Raw genomic sequence first — 10278 nt, 5'->3', positions numbered from 1 at the left:
AGCCTGGGCAAGGTGGGGCTAGAATGGGCCCTGGCTCTGAGCTCTCCTCCTGGGAGGCTAGGCTAATTGCATTAGCTGGTCATTAGCCAGCGCTAACACTGGGATCATTGTCTCCCCCAGAAATGCTAGAAAGTGATTAGGCTCGTCCACCGGGGGGTTCAGTGCTCGACTGGTGGAAGCTGAAGCTGAGACTTTCCAAATCACATTAAAGGGGAAAAAAAGACTCAAATAACATTAGAGGCAAATGACGGCGCTAACTGAGAGCAAACTTTGAGCTAATGCACGGGTAGTCATGTGATTTTGGTCCTTGACGGGTAGCAGGGATTGGCAGATTGGGTTGTACATTAGCATTGACGTGACTGAGAGAATTTGTGCGTATGTATCAGGTAATGAAATGGCATGAAGGTCTGGTCTTATAAGAAGAGGAGCTGGGATTCAGAGTCGAAATCAGAGCTCAGGGTTAATTGGATTTAACAGGGTGTGTTTGGCCCAACTTTGATTGGGTGTAAGTTCATTGGTAATGTGCTTGGATCGTAAAGATTATCTTCTCTGGACATAATAAGTTTGTCTTTGCTCAAAGCTCTTTCTCATGACACAGAGATAAAATGATCTTAGTGACCTGTGTTGAATATTGGAGGAAGGCGGGGGGGTCATTTCTGTCTCACAGAGGCTTTTGATTTTCTCATAGCTGAAAATGTCTCCTAGAGATAAAAAACGGTACAAAGAAAGAGAAGCCGTGGTGTCGTACATCCTGTACATGATTGAATTAACATTTGATATGTTAATGTTAAGAAGTGTCGCAGATAGGATCTGTCTTTTGACAAAGATCCCTCTTCACTTTTTTCTGCGATAGTACAGGAAAAGTGATAGTACTTTGATAGTACGATAGTAGTCTAAGGATTAATCAGCAATATGGCTCATGTTATATAAGAGTAAAAAAAAGATCTGTGGCACTGTAGGAACATTGTGTTTGGAGACTTGAACTGAAGGTCAGACGGTAGGCTTGTGTCACACTCTACCAGGTGCAGGGCAGAAACTAGGTCTACGGCTGGAAGATTTGAATATTGATTTATCTTGATTAATCATGGTTAATTGTGATTAATTGCAATCGTGATTAATCTAATTAAAAGGTTTGACAGTCTTAGTAAATCATTTTTAAAATGGAAAAAAAAGACTTATGATAACATACAAGCGTACACTAATACCTTTTGTTTAAACTTTAACTGTTGTAAACATGTTATTTAAATCCCCTGCTGACATAAAAACTACCTTGTACATACAGTGGTACAGAAGGAACAATTTCCTTTAGTGTTGTTGAAATAACTGATTAAAGTGTGAAAGGTGGAGACTCAAGGGACTGAAGGACATTTGTTTCTTCATGAAGGATTTCTTTTTTTTCTTTTCTGCATAGGTGTTTACTACAGCTGTTCCCTGCTGTTTTTTTTATTTTTCACCATATTCCCATCTGAGTCTCTTAAGGAAGATGGCGCTCTTGGAAGTTGAACTCTCCTGCTTCACCATGACCTCATTATACCAACATGTCTACATGAATCACTGACTTGTATTGACTCAAGTTCAACTCAAATCCTACTTGTTTCACAAAAACAAATTATAATTAATTTAGCACTGTACATTTTCCCTTGGACAGTGAAGGCATCGCTGGCATTACTGACTTTTCTGAATAACTGATTTGAATGCAGAAATTTAGTTTAGTTCTTTTTATTTTATTGCCCAATTATAGCTTAAAATGCATTAGTATTACTCTTTTTTTTGTTTGTTTTTATCCCATAACAGTAAAAGCATCACTGTTATTACTCTTCCTCTTATGTTATTTTTCAAATCCAGAGATGAGTTGGTCATATTTTTGACTACATGGACAAAAGCGAAATCAAATACCACTCTGCATGTAGCCCAAGGCTGACAACTGCATCAAAACAGTCCTGTGTATAAGATTAACAGCTGGTCTTCTCTAAGTGCATAATCATACACAACGTATAAAAGATAATGTAACAACACGGTACGTGAGACGCAGCCATACATTAAAAACAGCAAAGCTATTTTTTCATATATCTTCCCCCCGTGACACTCCTGATTCCAGATAAGAGTTCTCTGGTGTGCAGGAGAGAACGTTTCTCCCCGCCTCACACCTGATTTATATGTTGCTTGCGTTCAACCAAAGTGTTTATCCACGTCGGATGCATTATCACACTGACCGGCTCTGAATATCTGACCTTTACGGCACTACATAAATGCATGTGTGTGCGTGTGTGTGCACTTAGTGTGTGAGGGTGAATACATTTAAGATCGCTCGCGTCCAGAGATGCAGTAGTGTATTGGGGTGCACGTGCACCAGCCTTCGCGGCGTCTCCACAGAGCGCTGATACTCAGCAGGGTGTTAGCTTGAGGTGGGAGCTGACAGGCTCCAAGGTAAATGGTAGATGTGAGATTAGGTGAGAAGACGGAGTAGGGAATGAAAGTACGGTGGCTAGCGCTAAGCCCTGCTGTCACTACTAACCTTTGCCAGGGCTTTGGGCTTTCCTGTCAAAACCGGTCACTGTGTGTTTGTCCAAGGTCTCTGCAGAATAGAGATAGCGGTGGGACATCACATCCTGTGAATGTCTGGGTCTGACAGGGGCCGTGAATCACTCCAGGATTGAGACCATCATCTTTGGATTTCTCCTGAAGCCACGGCCACGTCAAGTCTCGTATTTTCTCCCCTTGATTTTGACATTTTGCTGAAGATCAGAAAGAGTGGCGTCATTGTTCGGGCGCCCTGTTTTTGTTTGTGTACAAGTGTGCGTGCGTTTGTCAAATGCAAGTGTCTCCGTTCCGCTCCATACATTTGTCTGTAGAGAATGGAATTTTCAATTTTACCTGTCACTTCACTGTCATTCTCCCTCAGGCTACACACACTCTCTCTCTCTTTCTCTTCTGGTTCTTATTTTTTATTTTTGTATAAATCTTTTTATAATTGAATTCAGTTGACAGTAACAACAGCTTCTGTCTTTGCTTTGTCTCTTGCGCACACACACACCAGACATAGAAAGGTGAAATGGGGAGGCGTGGAGCAAAACCTGTTGAGTGTAAACGGCTCTTTGTTTCCCATGTTTGTGCTTTACTGCTCTGTTACAGAAACCACACCTGAGAGTTGCTCTTCTTCACGGTGGCCAAGAGCCATCGTTCTGTATTAGAAAACTGGAATGACTCCTTATAATTTGCATTTATTTGATTCAGTAAACTTTTACATTTTATTGGTGAAGTTACTTTTATATATATATTGCCAATTTAAACTGAATATTTTCCTTCAAACTGTATTTTAATTAAAAAATGTCTATTATGTATAAAACAGAACAGATAAACAATCCTGGAAAGTGAAATCCTAATTTACAAACCATTTCGTCATCTTTGATGATGAAACCATTATCGCTCAGTTTGTGCCGATTTTAGAGAGTGAGAGAAAGTGCTGTACACACTGTATTTGTCAGGTGTGATTGTGTGGGTGAAAAAAGTAACAACCATAGTGTGGAGCTAAGAAACACCACACTACTACATGTCAGACAGGTCGGGACTTTCCCTATTCTTGACTTTGTTGTTGTACATTTTAGGTGTAAACCTGATATCCATACATTCATCAAGTAATGGTTTATTAGTCTTTAATCATGCTAGCAGCACCTTTAATTACTCCAAATCACAGTAATTACCTCAGCGGGTTAGTCATTGCTGGGTATTGAAAACACTGCGGCAGAGACTTGTATTACTCAGAAGCAGCCAACGAAGAAAACAGACTGAGCAGTGATATGACCCCCTTGACAGGTAAGGGTGAACCACAGTTCTGTAGCTAGGCAACCCAGGTCGCAGGGACAGAATGGTGGTCAGCTGAAGGGCTTGAAGTCAATAACCATCTTAAAAGCTCTTCTTACAGCCTTAAGAGCTCTGCAGTGCAGGCAGTAAAAAGCACACACACATAATTTGAAAAAAGGTGCGTGGGTGTATACAGAGACACACAATGCACATACACTCGCACTCTCAGCTTTTATTGCTTTTCTGTATATTTTTTTTCCTCTATATAGTGAATATTACATTGACATGATTGATGGAACAGAAAATGAGTGACTCTCCGGATGTGCTGAGAAAATGTATTTCATATTTATCACAAAGTGCTGCCTCTCACCGCTGCAGATGAGCCTTGAAATTTCATAGTGTCTCACAAACAGGATCCATGGAACTAGTAGAAATCGCCCAGTTGAAGGTTACATGACGTAGACCGTATATAAGAAATGGACGAGGTGCAAAATGTAGTGTGTGTGAGCGGCCAGAAAAGGTCAAGAAATGTGGATGAAAGTCAGTGGAAAACAAGTGGAACGATTAGATAACGGTTTGTAAAGAAGTTTGGATTTTAAAAAGTGATCTAGTACGACCTTTAAGGGTAGTGGTGGCTTAGTGGTTAAGGAAGCGGACTTGTGTCCGGAAAGGTTCAGGTTCAAGTCCACCAGCTGCCCAGTTACGAAAAAACTTAATTTTAAAGCCAACCCCTGTTGGTCAGCTATGGTTCTGCACCTAAAACTGTCTTTTTTACTAGAACTTTTTTGCATGGCACCAATCAAAAGGCAGTTTAAAGCCCCTGCTGGTCAGCAATTGAACAGCACCTGGAGCTATGCTTGAACGGGGCAAGTGAGACTCACAGGTGATGTCCCTTCATATACGAGTCCATGAAGACTCTCATGGATCTGTATGACATGTCCCGAGATAATGAAAGAAACTACTTTTTAAAGTTGCTGGTCAATTCTGGTACTGCACCTATTACTATGTTTTTGACCTAGCATTAGTTAAATAGGGTCACAAATGACGTCCATATTTTTGTATACAGTCTATAAAAACATCACACACTTTTGTGTCTGTCCTGTCTCCTGAAAACTATGCTTTGTGTAAGAAGACATTTTCTTTCATACTTTCATTTACCCATCTGTCCTCCCACTGTTCACTTAGTGTTTCTGATTTAAATCTCACCCACTCACTCTGTCTTTGTTATTGTCTCCCCCTTCCCGCCCCAACAACCATACACTATTTGTTCTCTTGCTGTCTTTATATCAATCACACTTTTGCCAATCTCTGTCCATTTTTGTCTCCCTTCCTCTGTCTTACCCCGTCTTCTCCTCTCTCCACTAACCTTTTATCCACGCTGATGGATTTCACTGCGGGGTGTCATTCAGTTTTGGCTTTTAAAAAGCAGAGTGAGCTGAATGCATGTCATTTTTCTCTCTAACTGGATCATTTGTATTTATTTACCCCCTCGATACTGACGCCTGCTTTAACTACAGAGAACATGAGGTCTATTTAAGGGAGAACCAGCACCCGCCCCTTAACCCTTTTAACCCCTAAGTGGACCCAAATGATGATAAATAGACAATGTGGTGATTGGGAACTCAATCTGTTAGCTCCACCTCTGTAGCACAGATGGAGCGAGAGAGTACAGTTCTAGAGTAAAAAAAAAAAGATGATGATTTCTAGCAACATGTGCTTCCTGCTTTTGTCCAAGTGCTTAAAGGGGCTTAAATCATAACTGAATAATAAGAGCATTAGAATTCCTGTAGAAATGGAGCAGATGGCTTTTACTGAGCAAAAGGTAGCAAGAAAGAAATAAACATAATAGAGTCAGAATAAAAAAAATATTTTGGTTTTTGTCATACACAATGGGTCATTATGAAAATGCTGTGTGGAACACTTGTCCTTCTGGCTAGAGAAATGCAATACACATTATGAAAATGCTGTGTGGAACACTTCTCGTCCTTCTGGCTAGAGAAATGCAATACGTACCTGTTTTTGCTGTAGCTTCTTGCTTAAGAACAATGCCTCTGTGCCTGCACAGGAGGACCTATAATGCTGATTCATTGAACAGACAAACTGACAGACAAGTGAAACTCTGAAATTAACCGTGGGAAGAATCATTTCTATGACCATCTTGGAAGTGTAGCCAATCACCAACAATTAATTAAACTCTACAAAAAGTTTAGTTCTCCTGTTCAACTGGCGTGTCTCTCTGTAGGTTCAAAATATCTTTCTATTAATGTAAAGTAAATTATGACAAATGGAGGAACATGGTTTTAGATGTGTTTCACGGTTTCATTCAACTCCTGAAGCGTGTCGTGTCACTAACACAGATGTATGGAAGCCATTTCACTGGCCGCGTCCACATACAGTAGTCACAGCTCGTTGTCAACATGATCAATACAGGTTGGCTTGAAAAATGACTGGATTCCATTTTACGCAACGCCTTATTGGCGTAACTCATCTGCATGGTGATGAAATCCCGGCGTCAGTCTCAGTACGTCCTTTTGCAGTCAATGCGTTCCGTGAATAATGACGTCGTTGCCAGAGAACCATGGAAAAGTGTCTGTGTTATGAAAATTCGCTGACTCGGCAGTGGCTAAGTTAAAAGAGAGGATTGTATTAAATGATATAGGGACACCTTGAGGAGGTAGGTGGGCAGTGAGAGGAGAGAGCAGGTAATCTGTTCTGCTTTATTGCATGTTAAATGGAACACAGTCACCGTCTGGTATCATTCCTGCCCCTCTCTCTCTCTCTTTCTCTTCAGCCTCTCCTGAAGAGAAAACTTGACAAAGGAAGCCAGAAGACATCTTTAAGAGTTTCCTCCTGTGTCTCTTTTTTTCACCTCTCCTCTTTCCTTCTTCTTTTTTCCACCGTCTGTCTCTCTGTCGCATCCCCTCCCTGTCACTGTCCACTGTTCTTTACATCTGTCTGCTTTACGATTCATGACGCAGAGCCGAGGAACTGTAACGCTGCTGTCTAAACCAAACTCCTCCCTTTTGGATTCCTCCCTCAAACAGAGTATTGAGGCGACAGTCTGGGTGCTGGTGTTCATATAGAATGTATATGTGTGTCCCTGTGTGTGTGTGTGTGTGTGTGTGTGTGTGTGTGTGTGTGTGTAAGGTTGGGGGCAGGGTTCGAATATAATGATGTTATAGACCTAACTGGCACTAATGGTACAAGGCAGGACCCATCTGACTGTTTGGATTCCATGTCTCCTGGGTGTGACACACACACGCACACATACACACACATACACACACAGTTTTATTAAATATCCTTTGAATCATTCAGGGTTACAGATATATTCTAGAAAATACCAAGAAAAGGAACAAAAGAAGTCTGGTATATAGATGTAGGAAGAAAAGAGAAATAGAAAGATAGTTGAACATTTATTGTGTGTCTGGTTCTATAAAATATAGAAATAGAACCTTGAGTTGGTGCAGACACTATTCTTTTTACTTTTATGCTCTTAATGATCCACAGACTGTATGGATGAGGAGTGTCCACACTTTTTTGGCTTGGATGCTACTATTCAAATAACAAGGCTATATACATATATATTGAGGTTCTGATTAAATACATTTTAAAATGCTTACCATCTGAGCTGAAGGAACTGTTTACCAAACCACTCTCTCTACAGCGAGGCAAAACCGTAAACTCAGTAAAAATGTCAGACTGCCTTTGAGCTTTTTGAGCTTTTTCCATTCATTCCTTCTTCCTTTGGGATTGTGACACAATGTCTCTGTTTATGAATGGGTTTATGCTCAGGTTACAGGGGAATCTTCTGATTCATTGTCGTCCTTAACTATTTCTATAATTATGAGCTGGGCTTCCCATAGCTGTAAGATATTGTGACTATTGATTCAAACTGGTTGGTATTTTTGTTGGATACATTCTGCGCACGATGTGAAATGAATTAAAATGTTGTAGCATATAAATAACGATGTTCCTCAATCAGATTCAATTGCTTAAAATCAGTAAAGAATTTAAATGAAATTCTTTCTGCTCCTCCCCTGCTGTAGCTACGTGGCCTCTACGGGGACTTGCCCCCTGCTTTAGGAACCAGTATAATAGAAGGAGACTGTTACTTATGATATATTTTATGACACCTTATTGCTAAGAAAATGTGGTTTCATCCATAAAAGGATAAAGAATGGCAACCCTTCTATAGTCCTGTTTTTATAGGCCATAACTGAAATGACATGTCTATCATATTTGCATTCCCTCACTCCTCTGTAAAGCCCTCTTTATTCTTCCTGTGGTAAATGACAAGAGGGGCACATAATGTGAGACTAAAGGGGGGAGGAAGCGAAGCCCGAAGACGTTCCCTACCACCTCCGTGTGGTTGGCGTCACGAACTTAATGTTAATCTTAATGATAAATGATCGTGTGCGTGTGACACTGTTATTGTCTCCATGATTAACTCAACCGCCGTCTGAGACCCTTCCTGAAGGAGCCAACTGGCAAAAATAGCACCACTGTCTAGTTTCTAATCATCGTGAAAAAAAAAAAAAAAAAAGCTCTACCCTCCAGTCCAACCCCTATCCTCCTTTACTTCCTCTCCTCCCTTCATGTGTCCTCCTTTCTTCCTCTCCGAGGCCATTACTGGTGATAAACACTGTGGTTTGTATCAGCAGGATGCACCTGGCATTAACGCAGATGCTTAAGAAAGTAATTAGTGGTTGTATGTTGCTCTCATCGTCCCTGTAGATGCCAATAGACTTTAATAAACGAGAGCCAGGATCCATAGAAATGGGATGCCAGCGGTTTCTGCTCGTGCTGCTGTCATCGTTCAATACCCTGACTCAGAGCAATCGCCTTGTCATGCCTCCCAGCGAATGACCGAATCTCTCCCCCGTGGATCCACAAATTTGAGAATCTCATCACAGCGTCACTGTCCACACCTGAAGTTTCTAAATTAAAAAAAAATACTCTGGGAAATAGGTGCTCCCTGTGGGCTGTAGAGTAAGTAGCATGGATGGATGGAGGAGTGTTTTTAAACCATTCAGGAGTTGACTGTTTATGTCTAACTTCTGCTTCTACGTATTTTTCGATTGTTCTTCTGATGCTGTCTCTGCTTCATGTAAAACAATACACCAAAGATGTAAAGTTATGCAGTTAGCCATTTTAGTTGTACTCTTAGACTATCGCTGTTTTTGGTTGCATTAGGGCCCTTGTCTTACAGCAAAAAGAACCAGGCTTTGCTGCTCCCACAGTCCAGAAATATGCAAAATGGGAATTAGCCTAGCCCGTATGTCAGCCAGAGCCACACCCTGAAATGATATAGCGCGACATCAGGCGCCAAAATCAATGATGAAACCACACATACACAAATTCTAAAACTTACAATAGTTTATTGTATGCCGTTAGCAAGAAAGCACCTACAGTACTTCTAAGTCGACGACGTTGATAGCAGAGCAACCAAAATTTACACATTTGTAGACCAGGAGTACTGTACCCAAAATGCTGGTTCTGATGAGATATTAAAAAACCCAGGATTATACTGCCTTCTTATGGCCACGTTGTTCCAGACTCCTCATCTGTTTGTGCATGCTCCTCACTAACTCTATTTGTAAGCAGTTTGAAGAGGCTTTCTGTCTGGACAAAAGACACAAAAGCTTATGAAATGTGACTTTGTGTTTGGAAATGACACCAAAACACCAAAGTTACTGATTCCTTTTTTCTTTTGCTGTGGTGATGATTAATGCCTCACTGCCTGCGCAGGAGAAACATGCCACTTTCTCACATATCTTCTATGAAAGTCTTGTACTTGTGTCTCAATGATTGGAAGTATCAATAGTTCCCACTGCTACTGACAGCAGTTTTCATGTTGTCACTGACCTCTGCTTACATGGACCATAGATTTCTCCTATCCCGACGACAAATATGACCATACGGAGACGCTCATGTGTACACATCTTCACTGCACCATCTTGCCTGCTGCATAGCTCCCGGGGTAATGACCCATGCGACCAATCCCCTGCTTTGTATCCAACGGGGGGGTAATTTCTCACTCCAGGGGGCAAATCAAACATCTGATTCTGACTACGGGGGCTCCACTTCACCCCCGGTACTCCTCTGAGGTCTTTGGGAGTTGCTGACGGGCAAATTCTCTTTCTCTTTCACACCCACGCAAGGCGCGTTTAGTGAGGCAGATGGAGTGTCCTGCGCACTGGTGTGAACAAAACGATGACACCGCTATTAGCATAATAGCCCGAGCATGTGCATGTGTTGTCATTATGGATTTTTATGGGGTGTGCGAAGAGACAGACAAGAGCAGTTAACACTGGCAGAGGCACCGGTACCAGCAGCACCTCTTCTTCTGCTCAGACCGTCTAACCAAGTACTGCTAGCAAGACAAAATCTCATTTTAATGCTCTGGAATTTCACCCCCTGCATACACCATTGGAAGCACCCGTAACTTGATCCATCTTGGCTACCACGCCGCAC

General features: G+C 41.5%; 1 protein-coding gene across 2 annotated transcripts in view; it reads left to right on the top strand.

The window, feature by feature from the left end:
* The window catches only part of chchd3a (coiled-coil-helix-coiled-coil-helix domain containing 3a), a 67065-nt gene that overhangs the window by 50852 nt on the left and 5935 nt on the right, over positions 1–10278 (top strand). The window lies entirely within an intron of this gene.

Source organism: Cynoglossus semilaevis, chromosome 8 (assembly GCF_000523025.1).
Source record: "Cynoglossus semilaevis isolate Cse_v1.0 chromosome 8, Cse_v1.0, whole genome shotgun sequence".
Taxonomy (NCBI): Eukaryota; Metazoa; Chordata; class Actinopteri; order Pleuronectiformes; family Cynoglossidae; genus Cynoglossus; species Cynoglossus semilaevis.
The sequence above is the reverse complement of the archived record's forward strand: the minus strand, read 5'-3'. Positions and strand labels throughout refer to the sequence as shown.